This window comes from Dermacentor albipictus, chromosome 3, assembly GCF_038994185.2.
Source record: "Dermacentor albipictus isolate Rhodes 1998 colony chromosome 3, USDA_Dalb.pri_finalv2, whole genome shotgun sequence".
Taxonomy (NCBI): domain Eukaryota; kingdom Metazoa; phylum Arthropoda; class Arachnida; order Ixodida; family Ixodidae; genus Dermacentor; species Dermacentor albipictus.
In genome coordinates this window covers 122,478,668-122,505,387 of record NC_091823.1, presented here as the reverse complement: position 1 = coordinate 122,505,387, position 26,720 = coordinate 122,478,668, and the positions used below count along the sequence as shown (strand labels likewise).

Here is a 26,720-nt window from a genome sequence, read left to right as displayed (position 1 = left end):
ACTCGGCAATACTGAAAGGGCAGTTGTACGATTCATTCTGTAGACATTTTCTTTTGAGTGGTTTACATTCTTCTATTTGCTTATATTTCAGGAAGGATTTCGAATAATGTTTTGAACTTGACACACTCTCAAAGTGCTCCCCAAGTGAGTCTGCCTGATGTTGCAGCGTATCACCCTGTGTGTTCACCAGAGGGAGTGAATGTGTTTGTCTCCCTCTAATTCTATTTACGCGGTTCCAGACTTTCGCCTCATCTGTAAACGAGTTGATGTTCGATAGAAACTTTTGCCAACTATCTCTTCTGGCCTCTCGGCGGGTTCTCCTCCCTTGAGACTTGACTTTCTTAAAGTTAACAAGATTCTCTGCAGTGGGCGAATCGCGTAGCAACGCCCACGCTTTGTTTTGATTCCTACGTGCGACTCTACATTCATCGTTCCACCACGGGACATGCCGTTTGCATGCTGAGCCACTTACTTCACGTATGCATTTAGATGCGGCATCTATAATGAAAGCTGTAAAGTAATCCACAGCAGCATCTATTTCTAACGAGGACATGTCATCCCATGATATGCTAGTTAAGGTTCGGAATTTCTCCCAGTCGGCTGTATCGATTTTCCACCTAGGAGCCTGTGGTAGACATTCGTTTTCTTTATATGTTCTTAGTAGTATAGGGAAGTGGTCGCTCCCGTAAGGATTGTCGTTAACTTCCCATTCAAGTTCCAACAGTAGTGACGGGGAGAATAGGCTAAGATCTATTGAAGAAAATGTTCTGTTTGCAAGAGAATAGTATGTCGCTTCCTTCTTATTCAGTAGACAAGCACCAGAAGAGAAAAGGAACTGTTCAACAAGACGTCCTCGCGCATCTATACGAGGGTCGCCACACAGGTAGTTGTGTGCATTGAAGTCGCCAAGAAGCAGATAAGGTTCTGGCAAATCATCTATAAAAGATTGAAATTCATGTTTAGTTAATTTGTAATGTGGGGGTATATAAAGCGAGCAAATAGTGATGAGTTTGTTTAGCAGACCAGCTCGCACCGCCACTGCCTCAAGGGGCGTACGTAGCTGTAAAAATTGACATGCTATGCTTTTATGAGTGAGAATCGCCACACCACCCGATGATGCGACGGCATCATCGCGATCTTTGCGAAACGTAACATACGTACGGAGAAAGTTTGTGTGTTTGGATTTTAAGTGTGTTTCCTGTAAACACAGCACTTTTGGATTGTGTTTATGGATAAGTTCTTGAACATCATCAAGATTACTAAGTAGACCTCTGACATTCCATTTAATGATTTGTGTATCCATATTTTAAATTTAATTGGTGCTGTGTTTACGGAAACAGAAGGGATGTCTTAGATTACAGAGCCCTTTCGAGGCCCTGCAACCGGGGTTTTGCTCTTTTTGAAGCGTTCGAGGGAACCTCGCCGCTCCTTAGGCGCCTGGGGCGCCTTGGGGATAGTTGTAGTGTCCATTGCCTCTTGTGAGGCGCCGGACACATGCTCTTGTGAGCGAGAAGTTACCAGGGAAGGTCCCGCCTTGGAGGGCAAGACCCTGCGCCCACCAGCCCGGAGGTCGATGGGGTTCCCTGGGGAATTTGGCTGCGCCGGCCATTGCCAGCGCTGGAAGGGACCTGGGAGGTTGAGGCAGCCTCGGCTGCGCCCACCTTCGGGGTCGATGGCCCCTTTTCCTCGGTTGGCGGAGCAGCGCTAGCTGCAACCACCGTGGGGGCAGATGGCGTAACTGCCGACTCACTGCGTGTGGGTCGGACAGTCGCCGGAGGCCGTTGTGACGCTGCCCCCTGACGCGCCACTTCGGCAAAGCTTTTCTTTGGCAGGTATGCTACCCGCCTGCGTGCCTCTTTGAACGTTATATTTTCCTTAACTTTGATTGTGACTATTTCTTTTTCTTTTTCCATGACGGACAGGACCGCGAGTACGCGGCGTGTTCCCCATCGCAGTTCACGCAGTGTGGAGCATTCTCGCAATTTTCAGATGGGTGTTCTTGGGCACTACATTTTGCGCAAGTCTGGCGGCCTCGGCAGTTCTGTGAACTGTGGCCAAATCTTTGACACTTAAAGCATCGGAGAGGATTGGGAATGTACGGTCTGACACGGATCTTTATGTAGCCAGCCTCAATCGTCTCAGGTAGCATACTTGATGCAAAAGTTAGAATTAGGTGCTTTGTCTCAAGCTCCTTACCATCGCGTCTGATCTTTATTCTCTTGACATTAGTCACATTTGGTCCCTCCAGCCCTCCAGTAGTTCGGCTTCAGTCAGTTCCATCAGATCGGCATCGGAAACGACTCCGCGGGTGGTGTTCATTGTGCGGTGTGGTGTGACTGTCACTGGAAGAGTCCCGAAAGATACTAGATTAGAGAGTTTCTCGTACTGTGTCTCATCACGCAGTTCTAACAGGAGGTCGCCACTTGCCAACTTAGAGACTTTGTAACCTGGGCCAAAAGCTTCACTAAGGGTCTTCGCAACAAGAAAAGGTGAGATCATTCTCGCTGCTTTTCCTTTTTTCTCGGAATGTACAACGTGAAATCTTGGGAAATTGTCATGATTTCGGCCAAAAAATTTGAAAACTTCTTCGGTGCGCCCTCGTTTATGAGGGCGATCAGGAAGCGTTGGAAAAGAACTTGCCATAGATATATGTGAAAATTCGGCAGCGCCGCCAGCCACCCACCATGGAGCCCAACAAGGGGACGCTGCAGGACCGTGAAAAGACGGCCTACATGCGCCAGCTGTACGACACTACTATAACCAAATCTGTTATAACCAAGGTTGGCTATCCCACACAAGGTTAACCCTTGCCGCCGAGGAGAATGAAGTAAATGGAAGAGAGGAGAAGACAGGAAAGGTCAAAAAGTAAGAGATAAAGACGAAGATTCGAGAGGATGAGACAGGAAAAAGCGACTGCCGATTTCCCCCGGGTGGGTCAGTCCGGGGGTGCCGTCTACGTGAAGCAGAGGCCAAAGAGGTGTGTTGCCTCCGCCGGGGGGCCTTAACGGTCCGAGCACCCGGCATCGGCTCAACCCCCAGGATCCCCATTTCCTCGGACACGGCTAAGCCGCGCACGGCTACACGCGGGAGGGTCCAACCCTCGTGTGCTTGGGTACGTGGTGTCGCAACACACCAAACGCCTGCTTACGCAGACGCCCCTGCGGGGCAGTAATAGACGAAGAACGCTATCGGGGAGCGCTCGTGCGGGCCAGAGGCGAGGCTTGGGCTGCCGGGGAGACGCCTACAAAGCGAGCGCTGGGGATCGAAAAGGCCCATGCTCGCCGCAAGCACATCGATGTGATAGAAGAAAACGGTGTCATAAGCCAAGCGTTTTTTCTCATTCTATGAAGGGCTATTTGCCCATAAACCAGTAGATGTGAAAGGTTCTGAAACAACATTCTTGGAACGCATGCCGCGGCTGCCAGAAGAAAGAAAAGCAGCTCTCGAAGGACCGATATCAATAGCAGAAATAGAAAAGGCGATAGATGATCTTAACCCTGGCAAGTCGACCGGGCCGGATGGTCTGAGCGCGGCATTTTACAAAGCATTCTAACATGACCTTTCCTCTGAGTTGAAAGATGTCTTTGATGAGGCAGTTGAGTTGGGAACGATGCCCCTTTCATTCTCCCAAGCACACACTGTGCTCATTCCAAAAACAGAACAAAAGGATAAGCTAAGACTTGTGACCTCATACAGACCAATTTCATTAACTAACTGTGATTATAAAATATTTATGAAAATATTGGCTGGCAGACTTCAGACAGTTATAACGCAGATTGTAGGATCCCATCAAACCTGTGGTATTAAGGGTCGCTCTATTTTTACTAATATTCATTCTATGAGGTGTGTGCTTGAGTGTTGTGATGCCTGTCGGTCGGCTGTCGCAATCCTTCAGCTTGACCTAGAAAAGGCATTTTTTGAGTGTGTACCTCATGTCATTTTGTTTGCCATACTTGAACATGTTAATTTAGGCTCAATCATCACGGACGGTATATCCATAGCGTATCGAAACTGCAAAACGCGCCTCATAGTCAACAACAGATTGGGGGGCCCCATTGAGGTCCAGCGGAGTGTGCGTCAAGGGTGCCTAGCAAGTCCGCTCTTATTTTGTATTTATATTGAAACGTTATGCATAGCAATTATTGAAAATGACCGCGTTCATGGTTTCCGATTACAGGCGTCGGAGGTAAAGCTCTTGGCGTATGCTGATTATATAGCTGTGTGCTGTACGGAAAAGGAGAGTCTCCTGGAGACTGTTGCGGTAGTAAGAAGGTTTGGGGAAGTGACGGGGAGCCTTGTGAATTGGAGAAAGTGCCTGGGGTTCTGGCGTGGCGAGTGGCCGTCAGCCCCCAACAGATTTGCTAACGTGAAATGGGTTGAAACACCAGTAAAGTACCTCGGCGTTCAACTTGAAGATTATAAGAAAACTGATGATTTATGGTTAGAAAACGTGAAAGAAACACGAGAAAAGGCGGAGAGGTGGAAAGGTGAACATCTCTCAATTTTCGCCAGAGCGACAGTGTGCAATTTATGTTTTGTTTGTAAATCATGGTATAATATGCAAGTGTTGCATTGTTCGCGAGTGTGTGTGCAGAAGTTGCATCGAGTTTTTGCTGTCTTTATTTGGGCGTCCAGCTAGGAGCGCTGCAGCCGCACGAATCTTTTTCGGCGAGTGAAATATGGGGGCCTGGGTCTGGCACACCTTTTCGTCCGACAGCTTGTAAATAGATATTTTTTTCTTTCGTGACGTAAACGACCCGTTCTTAAGAGCGGTGTGTCAAGTGAGACTTTGTAATGCGTTACCAGAGTTTGTTATCAGCAGTCAAATAATGCCTGGTACTGTATTCGGTTTCTTTAAAGAGATGGTAGCGAGTGTCCGTTTTTTGTCTGTACAGTTTTCGAATGACTATCTGTTCAGTGTGAATAGAAAGAAACTGTACAGTGACCTGTGTGATGTTATTTTTCCAGTGCCGATGTACAGAACTATATACAGTAGAGGTCAAAGTAACAATGTTTTAAAACGCGTAAAAAGAATGGACGTGCAGCCAGGAGTTAAATCTTTTTTTCTTCAAGCTTCATACGGGCACTCTGACAGTGAGAACGTTTTTGGAGGAACGCGGTTTTTACATGCCGTGGGGTTCCAACTGTCTGATTTGCAAAAAGCCAGAAACAGTAGACCAAGTGTTCTTGCATTGTTGGGAGGGGGTGTTCTTTTGGGATGTCCTCCAAGGAACCATAAAGAAAGATTCTCCGTTGGATCCGCACGGGATCAGCTTTCTGCCGTTAGATAATGAGGACGGGGTCCCTTTTGACCTCATCATGCTCACAGGCCTTTACTGTATATGGCGAGCCTGAATAGAGGGCTTCTATTGTGACCCATACGCACGGCCTGCGCGCCTGCATTTCCGTGAACACATGTCACGCTTTATTGAAGTTAAAAAAGGAGAATGTGTTGTACCTGAGTGGCTACCGAGGATAGAAACGCTGGAATCCCTCAAAGAATTTTAATAGACAAAGTCAGCCAAGTTGTGCTGGCCGCTTTATTACAGGATGTTTATTTTTTCACATATATTTTATTTATTTTGTTGGTTTTGATTGTGTTGCTCAAAAGATGTACGAGTATGTGAAAACGTTGAGAACTGGCAATAAAGAAAAAAAAAGTGTCAGGATGGCCGAGTGGTCTAAGGCGCCAGACTCAAAGGAAACCTTACCCAGCGATGCGGGTTGTACGAGGCTTCTGGTCCACGTATGTGGGCGTGGGTCCGAATCCCACTTCTGACACAATATTTTGCGTTTTTTTTATACCGCGCGTTACGCGCCGTTCACTGCGCGCTCTTCTCACGAGACCGTGTACAATGTCAGGATGGCCGATTCCACTTCCGGCCACTGTAGTGTACGGACGTGGCTGTCATGAGCTCCGTCGGAGCGGCATCAGCGGCCCAGCAGGGCCGCGGTTCTAGGTTTTTTGTCAACGAGGATCCTGATTATCAGGTGCTGCTGCCTCAACTACCAACAGGGCGACTTGTTACGAATACTTTATTTTTGCATGCTGATATGCGTGCAAGGCCATACCGGCGGAAAACTTCCGTGACATGCTGTCGAGCATGAAGTTGCTGTCTGACGTTGTCGCCCTAGGGCGTATCGAATGAGTCATGTGTGGGCCGTGACTTTCAAAAGTAGTGACCGAGTGAAAGAACTGCTGCGGGCAAAGGACTTGAAGGTGAAGGATAGACCATGCATCGTCGTCGACCCTGGAAATCAAGCAATGAACCTCAAGCTACACTGGATGTTACACAACGTGCCGGACGACGACATTCGTAAAGCCCTGGCGCCTTACGGCCGAGTCACGGATGTGGCAAGAGAGCGGTGGCGGGTGCATGGCCTTCAGGATAAAGGTTCTTCAACGCGCCTGGTTACCCTGATGCCGAGGAAGGGCTTGGGGGCGTACGACGTGCCTCATCTGTTACGGAGAGCTGGTGAGGAAGCTCTCGTGGTGATTCCTGGAACCGCTCTGCCTTCGTTGCCGCAACACAGGACACATCCGGCGCGACTGCCGCGTCCCGCGCTGTGCCCGTTGTCGCCGTCACGGCCATGACGAGTCGCAGTGCGTGAGGACATACGCAAACGTGACGGGGCCGACGGCTGCAGATGAAAGCGCTGAACTTCTTATGGACGAAGTGGATGCCGAGGAAGCCTCTGCCGGGAGCGCCAACGAGGCGGAGGTCACAGTGACACAACCACCGAAACCGCAGGGGCAAACGACTGCCGGAGTGGTAGGTGTGCCAGGAACGCCTACGCGACCTGTGAGCAAGCCCATATACTAGGGGTGTGCGAATATTCGAAATTTCGAATATGAATCGAATATTTTCCTTATTGGAAGCGTATTCGATTCGAGAAATGCATATTCGGAAATTCCCGAATATTCGAAGATGGCCCAATAACGGTAGAAACGGCGAATATTCTGACAGGCGGAATAATTGAACAAGTAACGAATTATATGCTTGCTCCGCGTTCTCCTCAGAACATGTTTATTCACTGAGAACTTCGCATGACCGGCTCATTATTTGTATGCTCTGATTCAGTCTATCTGCATGACGCCCGTGAGACACGATCAGTTTCAGTTTATTTTTACCAACCTTTATTCTATGGCTCTTTCATAACCATATATGATGTCCTTTAGGGCTCTGTAACTACATGCGATGAAATATGTACCCCCAAAGCGTTACCTGGACAATCTTTAGATGTTTGGAAATTAAAAAGAAATAAATATGTCCGAGGAGAACGTTGCATCGCCCTCGACGACTCCCGCCTTGTGTTCCCGCTTTTCTCATGTAATCGCGGCTCTCTGCTACCTGCTGCGCTGCTTCTCGAGACAAACGCAAAACACGCTAACTTCGCCACTGCGCTATTTGCAACTATCTAAGTGCTGATACAGCCCTCGATCAGGTGTATTCTCTAAGAATGGCATCAACTGCAGGTGACGAGCCACCGAGCAAGCAAGAAAAGAAAGCCGGAAGAAGTCTCCTTTGGCGGTACTACACAAAGCTCTCGCCGTCGACAGCTCGGTGCAAGTCGTGCGAACATACTCTTGAAATACCAGCGGGAATGACCACTACTATTCAAAATCAGATGAAGCAGCACCCTTTGGTGATGGAAGAGTACCAAAAAGAGGCCACTGCAAGTCCTTCATTGAAGAATCAACCGACACTGGATGACATACTTCAGCAGAGACAGCAGTCATTGTTTCCGGAGAAAGAAAACGCACTTCACCAGAATGTGGCAGCCATTCATTTCTTCACCATTTCTGCCACATCAGTTCAAAGCACTGGTGGAAGCAGCTCTAGAGTCGTGCTACAGTCAGCCACCTCGAACAAAATTGTCGCGTGTGCTCGTCCAGCGCATGTACAACGACACAACAGCAAAGGTACGACACGAGCTGCTAAAAGTACTTGAACATGGAACAAGCACTCTCGCTATTACGAGCGATATCTGGACGTCGCGTGCCAACGAGGGGTTTGTAAGCCTCACGTGTCATTTTCCTGCGGTGAAGTTCGACATGAAGAAGTTGACTTTGAACACGCGACACATGCCGGAGAGTCACACGGCTGTGAACATACCTGCGTCATTGGAGCAGCTATGCACCGACTGGGAGATACCAATCGACTGCGTGAAGTACATCGTGACGAACAGCGGCCGCAATATCCAAGCGGTCGCAATATCCGAGCGGCTGCCAGGAGACTGCCTTAGCTCCAGCGAGCCTGCTTTGCGCACACTCTGCACCTAGTGATCAGCAATGAAATGTCGTGTACTCCGACAATCAACACACTCTGCAAGAAGGCTAAAGCGATTGTAGGGAACTGCAAGCATAGCCCTAGTGCACACAAAAGACTGATCGCTCTGCAGACGTAGCTGAACAAAGACGTGCTCTATGTTGTGTAGGATGTTGACACAAGATGGAACAGTCAGTACCTCATCCTCTCAGGGGTCCTTGAAATCTAAGAGTCTATCAGACTTGAACTCACCTTTTCGGACACGAGCTTAGATACCTTTAACTCTGCAAAGTGAAGAGATGCAGTGGAGTTTTAGAAGGCATCGAAGACCTTATTTGACGCAACTGTGATCGTAAGTGCTGGAAAGTACCCCTCATTGTCCTGTCACATTCCAATTATTTTTCGAATGCTGCATTGCCTCGATGATTGCAAAGGCAACTCAGCGTTTGCTAACAATCTCGCAAAATCTGTCAAGACTCGTTTCGCTGAGTGAGAATTTGACGAAGTGGTCAACCTGTTTCTTGATCCAAGCTTTAAGTTCATCGGGCGTCTGGTTAGATTATCTGGCATTGCAACAAGGGAGCTCCGCGCAGCTCGCCCAGTGAGGACACTGCCATGCCAGCGTCGTGTCCTGGTGTCCACTGTATGGAAAGCTTTTGACGCTCTAGTGATGAACAAGGAGAACGCACATTTGGTATCTGCCTCTCAGAGGGAAGTTACACACTATACGGAAAAGCATCTTCTCGAAAGGGGCAAGGATCCTTGTGAGTGGTAGCAGTCCATTGGCCGCTTCACGTACTCGTCCACAAGTACTTCGCCATCGCTGCCACCTCAGTTCCAAGTGAAAGTCTTTTCTACCGTTTGAATTGTTGTCACAGTGCATACAGCGTGTTTACTTTCTGAACATGTTGAGCAGTTAGTTTTCCTACATGATAATCACTAAAAAGTGCATTACTTGACTGAGAGCATTACCTGTCATTACCTGTGCGCATTATCTGTAATGAGTGTCTTTTTAACCTGTAGCAGCGTTGTAAAATGCAATATTTTTAACAAGCGTTATAAAGCTATTGTTACCATATTTTGCAACTTTTTAATACTACGTACGTACATATTCGATATTCGATTCGATATTCGAAGACAGTTTTTTGCCTTATTCGTATTCGATTCGTATTCGAAAATTTCAATATTCGCACACCCCTATCATATACGGTTTTCTTTTATGCCTACCTTTCCCGCTTATTAACAATGGATTTGAAGAGGGGAATACGAGTTGCTACTATTAATGTACGCGGACTCGCTTCAAGACGGAGGCAGTACCAGCTGAGCCGACTATGCGTTGAAAATGAACTCGATATTATAGCTATACAAGAGACGAAAGTTGAAAGCGAGGAGCAAACAAACAAAATGGTAACACCTTTCAGAACATATTATAACATATGCACATGTCACGCTATCGGCACGTCTGGTGGATGCGCTGTCTTGGTTCGAAGGGGTATTGGTATAAATGAAGATATGGTTACTGTGAGCGAAAGTGGGCGTTTTATTGTACTTGATTTTTCTTTTAATGGATCACAATGGAGGATTATATGTGTGTATGCGCCAAATGATATCAATGAAAGATGTCGTTTTTTCTCGAATCTAGAAGAGTACCTTCGTTGTGACAAGTACATCATCTTGCTTGGTGACTTTAATTGTGTGTGTCATGCAGAAGATCGTGCTAAACGTAAATTCCCGCAGGACAAGAGTGCAGTGATATTGAACACCTTAGTAAATGACTACTACCTAGAAGACGTTGGTCGCCTTTTGGCCAGTACTTTGCAGCCGCAATTTACACACCATCAACGATATAGCCGAGCACGACTTGACAGAGCTTACATCTCGTTAGATCTTGTGCCTCTATGCGATAACTATGTCGTGAAGCCGGTGTCCTTTAGCGATCACAGTATAGTGTGGTTTGCACTCGGTGCCAAGCCAAAAAAGCCGCGGTTCGATTGGGCACTTTGGAAATTCAACGAAAAACCCCTAAGTGATGACAAATTTATAAACGATGTAAAGCACGAAATTCAAAGCATGTGGAGTAATGAGAGTGTACCTTGGGCAGAAGTAAGGGAAGACTTCAAGGTTCGCGTGAAAATGGTTGCGATTGAAGTAGGAACTGTTTGAAGACACAATGAAAAAATGAAAGAAAATGAGCTCCAGAAGGAACTAAATTTTCTTATTTTTATGGACAGTGCGGAACCTGGAATATTTAGGGATGAAACCAGAACACTTAAAAACGCGATGGAAGCTATTGACACGGAAAAATATAGAGCAGCAGTTATTCGGGCACGGACGGAAAGACTGTGGGTTGATGGAACGCCGAACAAACGCGCCATTGCCGATGAAAGGAGGTACGCAAGGAAAAATGAAATAAGACAGATTAATTATCGGGATGAGGTTACTTCCGACTCGAATATGATTGAACAGGCCTTTACTGAACACTACCGCAAGTTGTTCGGCGTCCCAATCCACGTGGGAGCTGAATTTGTAGCAAGTTTCGTGAATTTTATGCCGCGCGTTGATGATGACGTAAAAGCCAGTCTCGAGGAACCGATAAGCGTCCGAGAAATAAAACACGCGATCGAAGAACTTCTGCAGGCAAATCACCGGGTCCCGATGGCTTAGGAGCCGCCTTTTATAAGGCATTTGCACCTGGGCTTGCTCAAGTGTTGGAGCATGTATACTCTGAGGCACATAAATATAAGCGACTGCCACCTTCTTTCAGAAGTGCACACATGGTTTTAATACCGAAAACAGATGACCACAAGGCGCTTTTATCGGTTGGGGCATACAGGCCAATTAGCCTTACAAATACCGATTATAAAATACTCATGAAGGTACTGGCAAAGAGACTTCAAACAGTCATTACAAATCTTGTCGGTCCGCATCAAACTTGCGACATAAAAGGCCGCACTATTACTACAAACAGCCACGTAGCGCGAAGTGTTCTAGAGTGTTGCGACGTCTTCGCTAGACGCGTTGCTTTGTTGCAACTCGACCTGGCGAAAGCCTTCGACCGTGTGTCCCACGATGCTCTTCTTCTTGTTTTGGAATATGTAGGGAAAGTAATTAGATGGCGTCAAAATGGCCTACGACCAATGCACGACACAGATTATAATTAATAAGTCCCTCAGCGAGAAGCTGTTACTCAGATCTTCCCTTAGACAAGGGTGTCCACTAAGTCCATTGCTTTTTGCATTGTACCTCGAGCCTTTCTGCAATGACAATGTCCGAGGTTTTCGGCTACAGCTTTCTGAAGTCAAGGTACTGGCATACGCTGATGACATCGCAGTCTTCTGCGAGGATCGTGATAGCGTTCTTGAAGTTGTACGTCTTGTAAAGAAGTACTGTGAACAATCTGGATCCCAGATCAATTGGCAAAAAAAAAAAACATCGGTATATGGCACGGTCATTGGGACATTATACCAGCTCACTTTGCAAACATCCGGTGGTCAACAACGCCAACTAAGTACTTGGGTGTGCCGCTCGAGCACTATAATGATACCGCACAGTACTGGTCCGATGAAGCTGATAGAATGCGTGAAAAATCAAAGGGTTGGCTTGGCCGAGATTTGTCAATGTTTGGACGCGCTTCTGTGTGCAATCTCTTTTTTGTAGCGAAAGTGTGGTATCTTATATGCAGGTGTTATCAAAGTGTCGTTCAAGTGTGCAAAAATTGCATCGTGTTTTTGCCGTATTCATATGGGCTTCTAGTTGGGAGAGGATAAGCAGAACCAATTTGTTTCGTTCAGCTCGAAGTGGTGGGCTAGGTCTGTCGCATTTGTTTATCAGACAAATTTTTCGGGATCAGAGAAATGATTTTCTACGCACAGTAATTCAAGTTCATTGGGGAAAAGCACTGCCGCACTATGTTGTAACGACCAGTGATGTGAAGGGAGGAAGTACTACCCGGATATCTGCGCGAAGTGGTTGATTCACTTCGTATGTTGCGTGTGCGGTTTTTCCATGGAATATCTGTGCTCTGTTACAACAAAAACACTGTATAAAGACTTAGTTGACGCAATGTTGCCAATACCATTGTACAGGTCTGTAAACTGGGGAGGCCAAGGAGATGATGTACTGAAACGGGTGAAAAAAATGCCAGTTAGACCCTCTCAAAAAACGTTTTTCTTTAGGCTACACACAAACACGCTACCCGTAAAAACATGGTTAGACGAAAAAGGAATATATGTGCCATGGACAGTAAACTGCTTACTTTGTAAAAAGCCAGAGACCATTGAACACGTTTTCATCGATTCCTGGGATCCAATATTTCATTGGGATGTCTTACAACGTACTCTTAAAAAAGAACTGCCGATTACACCTCTTGGTATTCGATATTTGCCAACCAATCACGAAGGAGGAGTTCCGTACGATAGGTCTATGCCCCTTGGCCTCCACAGTCTGTGGAAAGCGAGAATGGCAGTGCGACACTCGGATGTCGATACCCGTCCGGCGAGAATAAACTTCATCGAAAGTGTCGCGTATATTCGGGAAATATATCGTGCCCAGAGTGAGCCTCCCGAGTGGGTGGCTATTCTTGATGAACTGATCAAGCTGAAGAGATTTTAGTATATAATGTTAGCCAAAGTGTGGTTGACATGTTTTAACATTTGAATGTGTTCTTGGTTTGTGCTGCAAACAGGCAATAAAAAAAAGTGTCAGGATGGCCGAGTGGTCTAAGGCGCCAGACTCAAGGGAAACCTTACCCAGCGATGCGGGTTGTACGAGGCTTCTGGTCCACGTATGTGGGCGTGGGTTCGAATCCCACTTCTGACACAATATTTTGCGTTTTTTTATATACCGCGCTTTACGCGCCGTTCACTGCGCGCTCTTCTCACGGGACCGTGTACAGTGTCAGGATGGCCGAGTGGTCTAAGGCGCCAGACTCAAGGGAAACCTTACCCAGCGATGCGGGTTGCACGAGGCTTCTGGTCCACGTATGTGGGCGTGGGTTCGAATCCAACTTCTGACACAATATTTTGCGTGTTTTTATATACCGCGCCTTACGCGCCGTTCACTGCGCGCTATTCTCACGGGACTGTGTACAGTGTCAGGATGGCCGAGTGGTCTAAGGCGCCAGACTCAAGGGAAACCTTACCCAGCGATGCGGGTTGTACGAGGCTTCTGGTCCACGTATGTGGGCGTGGGTTCGAATCCCACTTCTGACACAATATTTTGCGTTTTTTTATATACCGCGCTTTACGCGCCGTTCACTGCGCGCTCTTCTCACGGGACCGTGTACAGTGTCAGGATCGCCGTCATTCTGCTTCCGGCAGCCGAGCTGAACGGTCAGCAGAATCATGGGCTCCAGTGGAGCAGCGACAGCGGCCACTTCTGGCCGCGGAACCAGGCTAAACGATGATAAGGAGCATGCCTTTATTTTGCCGCAACTGCCGAAAGGTCAAGTAGTGATTAATACCGTCTTTTTGCACGGTGATATACGTGCGAGACCGTACAAGGTGGAAGATTTCAAGGACGCCCTTTTGCCGACGGGCCTGCTGTCTGATGTGGTATGCATAGGGGCGTACCAGATCAACCACGTCTGGGCAGTGACCTTCAACGATGCGACTGCCACAAGAAGGATGCTGGACCTTAAGGAACTTCAAGTTAAGGGACGGCGGTGCGTCATCGTTGACCCGCAGGATCAGCAGGTGAAGCTACGGCTTCACTGGCTGCTGTACGGCGTTGCCGACGAGGACGTTCGGACGGCATTCGCGGCCTTCGGCAAGGTGGAGGAGGTGAGCCGGGAGCGATGGCGCGTCGAAGGCATGGCGACGAAGACCTCAACCACCAGGACCGTCATTCTCAAATTGAAAAGCGGCATGAAAGTAGAGGACCTGCCACATCAGATACGCGTCAGCGGAGAGTTGGCCTTGGTCGTTGTGCCCGGTCGACCGATGCAGTGCCTGCGCTGCCACGGCACGGGACACGTCCGCCGTGAGTGCAGAGTCCCCCGCTGTTCCCGGTGCAGACGTTTCGGCCACGTCGACGCTGACTGCGTAAGATCTTATGCCACCGTAACAGGCCCAGTAACTTGCGACGTTGCGGCAGAGCACGTCATGGACGTGGCCGAAGCGGAGGACGCTGCTAAAGGAACGCTAGACGCGGTCTCTACAGCGACAGCCAGTGGGACGACGAGTTCGGCCGTAGACAGCAAGGTGGCTGAGCCTACCCTGGAGCCGAGTGGGACGGCACAGGTCGCGACCGCTATGGGCCCGTCTACGCGGAGCAGGAGTGAAGACCCGCTCGACAACGGCACGACGGCGATGCAGCAGGACGGGGCCGTCCTTGACGGCGACCGGACTTCGACTCCTGGTGCCCCAGTCAAGCGCCCCCATGACCAGACTAAGGACCGCAACGACAGTGGGACCAGCACCAGCGAAGGGCCGCCGACAAAGACACCACTTGGGAGGCGGACGAGCTTGAAACCGAAGCCGAATGTCCCACCTGAGCGAAAGCCTGCGGACAAAGTGCCGGCCACAAACAACGCCGGGAAACCGGGAGGTCCCGGAGGCGGCTAGCCGAGGGCTAGTCGTGAACGGTAAGCACCATGCTCCGGGCCTACTTTTCTCTTTAGCTCAACATGGCTCAGATACCGTCCCTTAAAATTGCCACTTTAAACGTGAGAGGGTTGGCGGCTAGTCGTAGGCAAAGTCAGGTCCTACGGTTGATCACTGACCACGATGTCGACGTACTAGCCGTCCAGGAAACTGAGGTTGACGGGGAGGAGGAGACCGGGAGCATGGTGCGACGATTCACGACTAGGTATTTTGCGGTGGTAAGCCATGCGTTAGGCACGGCCGGGGGGTGCATTCTTTTTGTGAAGAAACTGCCTGGACTGGAAATTCAAAGTACCTTTTCTTGTCAGTCTGGAAGGATTGTTTTTTGCGATATTGTTTTGTGCGAATTTCAGTTCCGCATCATATGCGTATATGCACCCAATTCTGTGGAAGAGCGTGCCCATTTCTTTTCGAACCTTTCGCAGCATGTTCGATGCGATGAGCGCGTCATGCTGTTAGGAGCCTTCAATTGTGTAATGAGCGCTAGAGACAGAGCCAATAATGCCGGTGTGCGTGACAGAAGCAGTGAAGTCTTGTCAAAACTAATCAGTGAAAATGAACTCGATGACGTTTTTGAGTGTCTGGAAGGGGGGCGTGACGTGACTTTTACTCGTTTTCAGGGCAGTAGCCATGCGCGGTTGGACCGAATCTACATTTCGCTGGATACAATTCCAAGCTGCCACGGTTTTTCTGTAGTGCCCGTATCGTTCTCAGATCATTGTCTCGTAATATGTAATGTCGGTATAGGGAAACGCAAACATGAGTTTAATTGGGAGATGTGGAAAATGAATGCTTTGTTATTAAATGATGAATCTTTTGTAAAGGCAGTACGGGATGCCATTAATGAAATACGCGAAGATGCAGCTGAAACAATAGCTGAAAAATGGGAATGGTTTAAACAAGAAGGTAAAATGAAAGCCTTCGAAAGATCAAGCTGCCTCAAATTTGAGAGGGAATATAAAGAAAAGGGTTTGCGAACACTACTTCAGCAGCTGATAACTCTTGAGTGCAGAGAGCCTGGTCTGTACAAAGACGATGTGCGGAGCGTCAAGGAAAAGCTGGAACAGTTCGATAAAGAACGCTATCAAGGTGCCATCGTGCGAGCACGAGCAGACGCATTAGCGGCGGGGGAGACGCCCACAAAAAGGGCGCTTGGTCTCGAGAAGGCGCACGGACGGCGAAACCATGTCGATAAGATTTTAATGAACGGGGTTGTTGTCGACGACAACGAAAGCATAGGACGAGCCTTCTTTCAGTACTACCAGTCGCTCTTTGCATTTCAGCCAGCGAATGTAGAGAGTTTCAAAGCCGATTTTCTTCAGCGGATGCCGAGGCTGGCAGATGACGCTAAAGAACGATTGGAAGGCAACATTACCGAGCACGAAGTTGAAAAGGCAATCGGCGATTTGAACTCGGGCAAGTCGCCTGGGCCTGATGGACTCTGTGCGGGGTTATATAAGGCTTTCAAAAGAGAACTGGCCCCATTGTTAGCAGATGTGTTTAATGAAGCGTATGAGAAGAAATTATTGCCCCCATCTTTTGGAAAAGCGCACACAATACTAATCCCTAAGAGCGATCAAACAGACAAACTCAGATTCGTGGCATCCTATAGACCTATATCACTAACAAACATTGATTACAAGATCTTTATGAAGATTTTAGCTGCGAGACTTCAAGGCGTCATCAAGGAAATTGTCGGAGACCACCAAACGTGCGGCATCAAGGGGCGGTCCGTTTTTTCTAACATCCATCAGATGCGGTGCGTGCTCGAATGCTGTGACGTCACCGATGGTGGCGTTGCAGTTCTTCAGCTCGATTTGGAGAAAGCGTTCGATTGTGTCGCTCACGTTATTTTGTTTGCCATCTTGGATCATGTTAATGTCGGTTCCATAATCAGTGAGGGCGTGGCCTTGGCGTACCAGAATTGCACAACAAGACTAATTGTCAATAAGTCTCTGGGGGCCCCCATTAACATCATGCGTGCAGTACGCCAAGGCTGTCCCCTCAGTCCGCTTTTATTTGCACTCTATATAGAAGCAATGTGCGTAGTCATAAACGGAAATAACAAAATACGTGGTTTCAGATTAGCAGCGACAGAGGTGAAGTTGCTCGCATACGCAGATGACATTGCAGTGTGTTGCACAGACAAACCAAGTGTAACAGAAACAGTATCGGTAGTGAAACATTTCTGTGATGTCACGGGTAGTAGAATAAATTGGGGCAAATCCCTAGGCCTGTGGCACGGGAAATGGGTGTCTGCACCGGACAACTTCGCGAACCTCAACTGGGTCAAAACGCCGACGAGGTATCTGGGTGTTCCTCTCAATAGCTACAATAGTAGCGATGAATATTGGAGGAGCCAAGTCGATGAAATGAAAGAAAAGGCGGACAGATGGAAGGGTGCGAAGCTGTCTATTTTTGCAAGGGCGACAGTATGTAATATGTTTTTTGTCACAAAGTTATATTATGTCATGCAAGCGTTGTATTGTTCGAGAGCAAATGTGCAAAGACTGCACAGAGTGTTTGCTGTTTTCGTCTGGGGATCAACATGGGAAAGGTGCAGCCGAACAAATTTGTTTAGAAAAGTGAAGGACGGGGGTGTGGGTTTGGTTCACCTTTTTGTTAGACAACTTGTAAACCGATTCTTGTTTTTTCGCGATGTGCGCCAACCTTTTCTGCGCACTGTATGCCAGCTCAGGTTGAGCGGCGCTTTGCCGGCACATGTTGTTAGTACGGCAAGCGTTACCGGATCACTTCGTGGCTACTTTAAGGAAGTGGTCGACAGCGTAAGATTTCTTTCTGTTCGATTTTCAATGGATTACCTGTGCGAAGTGAAAAGGAAAAGATTGTATAAGGATGTGTGCGACATGGTTTTCCCAGTGCCGTTATACAGAGCCATTTACAGTGGAGGGCCAGGACTTGATGTACTTAAACGGGTAAAACGCATGGAGGTGCCACCAGGGGTAAAAACCTTTTTTTAAGCTTCACACCGGAACGCTCTCCGTGAAGACTTTCATGGAAGAGCGGGGATGTATCGTACCATGGGGAACCCATTGCTTGATCTGCAAAAAGCAGGAAACCATAGATCACGTTTTCTTGGAATGTTGGGAGGGCTTTTTTTTCTGGGACGTCTTAAAGCGAACCCTGAAAAAGGAGTTACCGGTGGACCCCCAAGGGATAAGGTATCTGACAATTAAGGATGATGAGGGGGTTCCGTATGGTTTTATTATGTTAAACGCTCTCCACTGTATATGGCGGGCTCGTATGGCAGGGTACTATTGTGATCCTGACGCTAGGCCCGCTCGCGTTTATTTCAGAGAATGTATGTCACGATATATAGAAATACAGAAAATGCAACAATGTGTTCCGAAATGGCTGTGGAGGCTAGAACCTCTGACAGCCATGAAGGAATTTTAAGTTGACAACGTCTGTCCAATAGGGACAGACGGCTTTTGTTGCACGGTGTTACTGTTTTCTTTCTTTTTTGTTTGTATTGCAAGTGTAATACTGTAATGTGTTGAAACTGCACGTTCTGCGAAAAACCGGTAATAAATTAAAAAAAAAGTGTCAAGATGGCCGAGTGGTCTAAGGCGCCAGACTCAAGGGAAACCTTACCCAGCAATGCGGGTTGCACGAGGCTTCTGGTCCACGTATGTGGGCGTGGGTTCGAATCCCACTTCTGACACAATATTTTGCGTTTTTTTTTATACCGCGCGTTACGCGCCGTTCACTGCGCGCTCTTCTCACGGGACCGTGTACAGTGTCAGGATGGCCGGGATTCCATTTCCGGCCACCACAGCGGACGGTCACGGAATGTTGTGCTCCGTAGGGGCGGTTCATGCGGCCCAGCCGGGCCGCGGTATCAGGCTTACGGAAACGTCTTCACAGGATTACCAGCTTGTTTTGCCGCATCTGCCATCAGGTATGACCCTGTGTAATACCGTGTTTTTGCACGGTGATTTGAAGGCCAGGCCCTATCGAGTCGAACATTTTCGCGATGCGCTTGACCGTCATAAGCTGTTGCCGGAGGTGGTGGCCCTCGGGGCCTACCAGATGAACCATGTCTGGGCTATAACATTCAAGGACGAAGTCGGAAAAAAGAAGCTGCTGTCAGCGAAGGCTTTTAGTGTCAAAGAACACCGCTGCGTCGCCATTGACCCTTGCAAACAGGATATTAGAATGAAGCTGTTCTGGCCGCTTCACACGACTCCCGACGAGGACGTCAGAGCAGCCTTGGCGCCGTTCGGAACGGTGACCGAAATTTCCAGGGAGCGGTGGCTAGTACCAGGGTGCGGCGACAAAGGTTCTCACACCCGTCTGGTATCGTTACGGCTGAAGGCTGGTATGACCATGGAAGACATCCCGCATCAGCTACGAGTATCAGAGGACCATGCGCTCGTGATCGTTCCAGGCAGAGCTCCGCTCTGCCTCCGATGCCGCGGCACCGGCCATGTACGGCGCGAGTGCCGTGTGCCACGCTGTGGACTCTGTCGTCGTTTCGGCCACGACGAGACCCAGTGCGTGAGAAGCTACGCTAACGTGACCGGGTCTGGCCGGAGCGACGCGTTAGACGAGCACTTGATGGATCAAGCGGACGCGGAAGAGACTGCTGGAGCGGGCGGAGACCCACGAGGCACGGAAGAGAAGCCAGTGGTCATGGCAGGCGTCAAGTGCCAACCCAGAAAGGGCAGTAGCGAGGCAGTGGCCAAGAATGAAGTGCAAAGGGAACCGTCTGCAGAAAATTTTACGGTGCGTGAAAGTGAGGGGGGCGCGGAGGCTGCCGAGGGCACGGTCTGCGACAGGGCAACTCTGGCGCTGCCTTCATCGAAGAATCCGACGAGAAAATGGACCAGGCCAGCGCCGTTTCAAAGAGACCTCGCGAAATATCCGATCAAGATGTCAGGCTTGAGCAAGACGACGGTGTCAGCAGCGAAGGGCCACCCACGATGGCTTCCTCTTTCTGGCGGTCTACACTCAAGCCCAAGCCGAACGTTCGGCTCGAGAGGAGGCCGACGCGAGAACATCCACCTGAGGGGCGCCAGACGCCGACCAATCCGCCAGGTGGTCGGCAGACGCCGACCGTCCCACCAGACGGGCGACAGACGCCGACTGTCCCACCAGATAAGCGGACAACGCCGACAGTTCCCCCGCGGTAGCGGGGTGCTGTTCGGTAGAAGGCTCAGTAAGGACTAGGTGCTGCGGAACCTTTAAGTGAATGATGAGTAGCGCATTTGGTAACGTCATGCCTTCGCCGTATGAGACGGAGCTTATGATGGAGCAGGGTTTTGTTTTTTGTAAGTTTGGCGGTCTTTGATTTCCGAAATGTATTGTAGTTTGTGCTTGCTCTTCTCTTTCAATGGCAAATAATCATGGAATAGCAATACGTATTGGCACGCTTAACGTACGAGGGTTAACGGCTAGACGGCGACAAGCACAATTAAGTCGCCTGATGCTGGAAAACGACATAGATATTCTTGCTGTTCAAGAAACTAAAATTGAAAGCGAAGAGCAAACGGACAAAATGTTCAGGTTTTTAAATCCCGTTACAACACTTGTGTTTGTCATGGAGTAGGTAAGGCCGGTGGCTTTCTTTTATTTTTGCGTAATTCAATAGGTATTGTTGCGCAGAGTGTAATGTCGGCCCAAGATGGGCGACTGGTCCTATGTGATTTCTCTTTCAATAATATTGATTGGCGAATTGTCTGTGTGTACGCTCCAAACAAAATTAGTGATAGGAATTTTTTTTAACTTTGTTGAGTCACACCTGACGTGTGAAAGAAATGTTCTTCTTGGTGACTTCAATTGTGTTTGCATGTCCGAAGATAGGGTGCCCAGTAAAATAATACGGGATACAAGTGCGCATCAACTCTGCGCAATCGTGGCAGACTATGATTTAGTAGACGTTGGAAGCATATTAAGCGGTAACAGTGTTGTTTTTACTCATTTCCAAGGGCAGAGTCACGCTCGACTAGATCGTTTGTACGTATCAGCAAACCTTGCGCGAACGGTCACTAGCTACGCAGTAAAGCACGTGAGCTTCAGTGATCACAGCCTAGTAATGTGTACATTGGGCACGAAACATAGAGGGTCTCACTTTTACTGGGAACTGTGGAAAATGAACGAAACGATCTTAAGTGATGAATGGTTTGTCAAAACGGTAAAAGGAAAAATTGACGTAATGCAAATAGATGCTACAACAAATTGGGCTGAGCTGTGGGAGCAGTTTAAAATTGAAGTGAAAATGAGTGCGATCGAGAGGGCTTGTGTGATGCGTCATAAAGCTAAACAAAGAGAGAAAGAACTGCAAAGCATGCTCGATTATTTTCTAAACGCGGAGTGCACAATACCGGGATTGTTTTCGAAACAGATTAGAGAAATTAAACGCGAACTTGAAAGGGTGGACGCTCAAATTTACCAAGGAGCCGCGATAAGAGCACGATACGAGAGACTGTGGCTGGGAGAGGCGCCAACTAAGCGCGCGCTCAGTGACGAAAAGGGTTACGCATCCAAAAACATAATAAAAGAAATTTGTTTTAACAACACAATGTCAAAAGACCCAGAAGTAATTGAAAAAGCTTTCGTTGAACACTACCGAGCGTTGCTCGGTAGGCAGGTGCCCGTAACAGAAGAGTTTGTGAACTCCTTTCTAACACTTCTGCCAAAATTACAAGACGAAATAAAAGAGGGACTCGAGAGACCGATCTCTGCGAAAGAAATTACAGAAGCCATAGAAGACTTGGGTAAAGGAAAGGCGCCTGGACCTGACGGCCTAGGAGCAGCTTTCTATAAAACTTTCAAGGCCGAAATAAGCGAGATACTGCATTGTGTAATATCAGAAGCTCATGAAACTAAGCACTTGCCGCCATCATTCAGAAAAAGTCATGTTGTGCTTATACCGAAAACCACCGATACGGTAAAGCTGAAATCTGTCGCTGGATACAGGCCCATAAGTCTTACGAATTCGGACTATAAAATCTACATGAAGGTGCTCGGAAAAAGGATGCAGGCAGTTATTAAATCCATAGTAGGCCCACACCAAACATGCGGTATCGGGAATAGAACAATATTGTCGAATATTCACATCGCTAGGAGTATATTGGAATGCTGTGATGCGAACCTCGAATGTGTAGCAATGGTTCAGTTAGACCTAGAAAAAGCTTTTGACAGGGTTGCTCATAGCATACTTCTTGCCCTCCTAAAACACATTAATGTAGGCGAAGTGATTCAGGACGGAGTAGCCATGACTTATGAGAACTGTTCCGCTCACCTAATAATCAATAAAAGACTCAGCGAAAATATACCAGTATTATCCAGTGTGCGCCAGGGGTGCCCTTTGTCGCCCTTACTTTTAGCGATTTTTCTTGAACCTTTCTGTTTGAAGGTACGAGAAAACAAAAACATTCGCGGCTACCGTCTTTTAACTCAGGAAGTAAAAATACTAGCTTACGCAGATGACATCGCACTTTTTTGCATTGATCAAGAGAGCATTCGGGAGGCAGTCAAGGATGCAAGAAAGTTTTGCAGTCTAACGGGGAGTGCCATAAGCTGGTCAAAAAGCTTAGGCTTCTGGCAAGGTGAATGGGACAGCCGGCCTGCAGTGTTAGAACCAGTACCGTTCACAGATACGCCAACCATTTATCTTGGTGTTCCTTTGGAATACTATCGCGATACCACGACGCAATGGACTGAACAAACTGAGCGGGCTAAAGCACAAACAACGAAGTGGGGAGGCAAGAATCTGTCAATATTCACGAGAGCCACTGTCTGCAATTTATTTCTTGTCGCTAAAGTGTTTTATATGTTGCAAGTTTTATGTATATCCCGAGTGTGTGTACAAAAGTTGCACAGGGTTTTTGCTATGTTCGTGTGGGGATCAGGATGGGAGCGCACGAGTCGTCTGAATCTGTTTCACGCTGTGCAGAAAGGAGGGTTGGGTTTGTCGCATTTATTTTTGAAACAAGTTGTGTCGCGCTTCATGTTCTTGCGCGACGAAAGCGATTGTTTTTTGCGGTGCGTTATCCAGACGCGATTAGGTGACGCACTGCCAGAATATGTTGTGACGTCGTATGGCATACGTCAAGTGGTTGTCCGAGGTTTTTTGTTTGAAGTGATAAGCTCTTTCCGTTTTCTAAAAGTGCACTTTTCTTTGGAATACCTGAACACAGTCGCAAGAAAGCGATTATACCGAGATTTAGTTAATATCATGTGTCCAGTACCAATATACCGTGCAGTATATGCACTGGGGCGTAAGCAGAATGTCTTAAAAAGAGTTAAGAAAATGCCTGTAAGAGCAACAACAAAAACTTTTTTTTTTCATGCTACACACTGGCACGCTTCCTGTCAAGCCATGGCTGCAGGAGAAGGGGATCTTTGTACCCTGGAGTGTGAATTGCCAGATATGTCAGAAACCGGAGACAATGGAGCATATTTTTCTGGAGTGCAGGGACTCAGTCTTCCTTTGGGACATTCTACAAAGGACACTAAAAAAAAGAATTTCCTTTAACACCTTTTGGAATCCGTTTTTTACCGTTTGAAGAGACAGAAGGCGTGCCATGTGATATGGTGATGTTACTCTGCATACACAGCGTGTGGAAAACACGAATGGCGGTACGTAATGAGGATGTTGACGCAAAACCGGCCAAAGAATATTTTGCTGAAAATGTATTGTACATTCGCGAAGCGTTTAAAGCGCTCAGCGAACCACCTGAGTGGTTAACAGCATTTGAACAGCTTGCAAACATTCAGCCTTTTTAAACCAAAATTAAACGACAAGGTACACCCGCACATTGAACTGTCTTTTTTGTTTTGTAATCGCAGCGGAGAATAGCTGTGAATCGTGTATTTGTTATAAAACAGGCAATAAAGAAAAAAAAGTGTCAGGATGGCCGAGTGGTCTAAGGAGCCAGACTCAAGGGAAACCTTACCCAGCGATGCGGGTTGCACGAGGCTTCTGGTCCACGTATGTGGGCGTGGGTTCGAATCCCACTTCTGACACAATATTTAGCGTTTTTTTTTAATACCGCGCGTTACGCGCCGTTCACTGCGCGCTCTTCTCACGGGACCGTGTACAGTGTCAGGATGGCCGAGTGGTCTAAGGCGCCAGACTCAAGGGTAACCTTACCCAGCGATGCTGGTTGTACGAGGCTTCTGGTCCACGTAAGTGGGCGTGGGTTCGAATCCCACTTCTGACACAATATTTTGCGTTTTTTTTTGATACCGCGCGTTACGCACCGTTCATTGCGCGCTTTTCTCACGGGACCGTGTACAGTGTCAGGATGGCCCATTCCACTTCCGTCTTTCAAGCGAAACGGTCGCGGGATGGCTTGCTCCCACGGAGCGGTTTCGGCGGCGCATGCGGGCCGCGGTAACAGGTTTTTTGCTTGTACTGCCGAAGATTATCAGGTGATTCTGCCCAATCAGCCATGCGGACGCATCGTCGCAAACACCGTTTTCATGCACGGCGACCCAAGGGCTGGGCCCTACCGTGTCGAAGACTACCGGGACACTTTGGCCAATCTAGGTGCGCTCCCCGACGTTTGGGGGCGTATCAGATGAACCACGTGTGGGCTGTAACAATGACGAGTGCTGACGCCGCTCAGAAATTGCTCACCGCTGTCAACGTGAAGGTAAAGGATCGCCCATGTTTGCTCATCGATCCAAATAACCGGGAGGTTCGCTTAAAGCTACACTGGTTGCTGCACGGTGTGACCGACGAAGACATTCGTGTGGCCCTGACACCCTACGGGAAAGTGTTGGAGGTGACGCGGGAGAAGTGGAGGGTGCAAGGCGTCACTGAATTGGCTCGACGACTCGCTCAGACGACTCGCTCGCTCGACGACTCGCTCAGGCGGCTCGCCGTCGCAACGGACGAGCCGCCTGCGAAAACCGACTCCCGTGCGGCGTCTTCCCCTTCGGCTACGGCCGAACACTTCGACGGAGCGCAAGACGGCGCAAACGCCACCTTTGCCGCTCTGAGGACTGCATCGTGACAAGGCACCCAGGAAAAAAGCGCAGTAGTGAGGTGAGCGTCATGCCCCCGGGTTTTCACCGCCTCGCAATGATGTCTATGGATAGGTAATTTCGTGTGACCACTTTAAACGTACGTGGGCTTGCCTCAAGGAGGAAGCAAAGTCAACTGTACCGACTAGTTAGCGAACATGACCTGGACATTCTAGCAGTGCAGGAGACGAAAGTCGAGGGCGACGACGAAACCGGGGGCATGGTGCGTCAATTCTTAGCTCGATACTGTGCTATAGTGAGCCATGCTGTGGGAACTTCTTCTGGGTGCGCTTTGTTCATCCGACATAGTCTTGGAGCAAAAATAGAAGCTGTGACGTCATGCCCGTCAGGTCGGCTTATTGTCTGCGATTTTTTATTATCGTCATTGGAATGGCGTGTTATTTGTTTGTACGCGCCGACTGTCGCTGAGGAAAGACGCAGATTTTTCGATCAGCTAAAACAGTATACCCAGTGTAATAGGCTCCTGATTTGTGGGGAGCATTCGCCTCCATTTCTTCCCGCGTACCCGCGGCGACCCGTTCGCACGTGGCGACGGGTCGTGCCGGCGTAGACAGGGGAGAGAGGCACTACGCGCCCTCCCTCTCTTCGTCGCTCTGATGACGCGCGTATTCCTCTTCTCCTACGCGGCTCACGGAAAAGGGAAACGTATCCGGCGGGCGAGGAGGACTTCCCCTCGCAAAAAGGTAAAAAGGCATAAAAGCGCGCGACCGGGGGAGACTCGCTCTCTTGGGACGCCGACGCCTTGGACCGCCTGGACAGCACCTGCCGCATACCGTGAGTGACCTCGTTTGTCTGACCCACCCAGACAACGAGGCAAGCCTTTTACTACTTTTACTAAGAGGACGTCCCTCTGCGAGTGTTCGATATTGCTAATAGCAACAAACGTTGTTACCGTTGACACCGCTGGTTGCCTTATTCGTCCGAACCCGGCGTAGCCGCGATTCCCGCGCTACGGGTTGGGAGTACCACGGAGCGACTGCGTGGGGCTAGATCCGGAGCTCGCCTTCAGCCCTAGCCGCACGCAGAGTGGAACCCCCACACATTACTGCCGGCGATTTTAACTGTGTTCTTTCAGCCCGTGATAAAACTAGCGCTCGACCGTACAAGGATGCAAGCACCATTGCCCTAAGCGATATGATAAGGGAGGATGGTTTGGAAGACGTGACTGAATGTCTCGGTGGCGGGAGGACTACGCAGTACACCCACTTTCAGGCAGCCAGCCACGCCCGTCTTGACAGAGTGTATGTGAGCCTTGATTTGATACCCCTTTGTAAGGAGTACCATGTGAGCGCACTTTCATTCAGTGATCAATGTTTGGTCAGCTTTTTAGTAGCAGGCACGAAAGAAAAGAAAAATGGCTTCGAGTGGCAACTATGGAAATTGAATTCGAAATTACTAAGCGACGAAATTTTTACAGCGGACGTAATGAAGCAAGTTGAAGAAATGAATGCTATTGGTAACACGACATCTGGGGAAAAATGGGAGAACTTCAAGCAGGCGCCTAAAATCAAGGCTTTAGAGCGTGCGAGCGCTATACGCAGAGAAAAAGGAGCAGAAGAAAAACAGATGCGCAGGAATTTAGAAAAATTGATCAGTGAGGAATGTATATAGGATGCCCGGCATGTTCATGGACGATATTCGCGCGCTGAAACATAACATAGAACAGTTCGATATCGAAAGATACCGCGGTGCTTTGGTGCGGACAAGGGCTGAAAGACTGATAATGGGAGAAGTACCGTCTAAAAGAGCGTTAGGCTCAGAAAAATGGCATGCGCTCCGCAATCAGATAGCGGAAACCGAATATTGCGGAAAAGTCAGCGACGTAGCA

General features: G+C 48.5%; 7 non-coding genes across 7 annotated transcripts; all 7 read left to right on the top strand.

The window, feature by feature from the left end:
• The first annotated feature begins 5,662 nt into the window (after positions 1 to 5,662).
• On the top strand, positions 5,663 to 5,781 carry TRNAL-CAA (transfer RNA leucine (anticodon CAA)). The gene is made up of 2 exons: positions 5,663 to 5,700; positions 5,736 to 5,781. It is a non-coding gene; the product is annotated as a tRNA-Leu (tRNA).
• A 7,188-nt stretch (positions 5,782 to 12,969) lies between these two features.
• On the top strand, positions 12,970 to 13,088 carry TRNAL-CAA (transfer RNA leucine (anticodon CAA)). Its single transcript has 2 exons — positions 12,970 to 13,007; positions 13,043 to 13,088. It is a non-coding gene; the product is annotated as a tRNA-Leu (tRNA).
• Positions 13,089 to 13,165: 77 nt separating this feature from the next.
• Positions 13,166 to 13,284, top strand: TRNAL-CAA (transfer RNA leucine (anticodon CAA)). Its single transcript has 2 exons — positions 13,166 to 13,203; positions 13,239 to 13,284. It is a non-coding gene; the product is annotated as a tRNA-Leu (tRNA).
• Positions 13,285 to 13,361: 77 nt separating this feature from the next.
• Positions 13,362 to 13,480, top strand: TRNAL-CAA (transfer RNA leucine (anticodon CAA)). The gene is made up of 2 exons: positions 13,362 to 13,399; positions 13,435 to 13,480. It is a non-coding gene; the product is annotated as a tRNA-Leu (tRNA).
• Positions 13,481 to 18,438: 4,958 nt separating this feature from the next.
• Positions 18,439 to 18,557, top strand: TRNAL-CAA (transfer RNA leucine (anticodon CAA)). The gene is made up of 2 exons: positions 18,439 to 18,476; positions 18,512 to 18,557. It is a non-coding gene; the product is annotated as a tRNA-Leu (tRNA).
• Positions 18,558 to 23,747: 5,190 nt separating this feature from the next.
• TRNAL-CAA (transfer RNA leucine (anticodon CAA)) lies at positions 23,748 to 23,866 on the top strand. Its single transcript has 2 exons — positions 23,748 to 23,785; positions 23,821 to 23,866. It is a non-coding gene; the product is annotated as a tRNA-Leu (tRNA).
• Positions 23,867 to 23,944: 78 nt separating this feature from the next.
• TRNAL-CAA (transfer RNA leucine (anticodon CAA)) lies at positions 23,945 to 24,063 on the top strand. The gene is made up of 2 exons: positions 23,945 to 23,982; positions 24,018 to 24,063. It is a non-coding gene; the product is annotated as a tRNA-Leu (tRNA).
• The last annotated feature ends 2,657 nt before the right edge of the window (positions 24,064 to 26,720 follow it).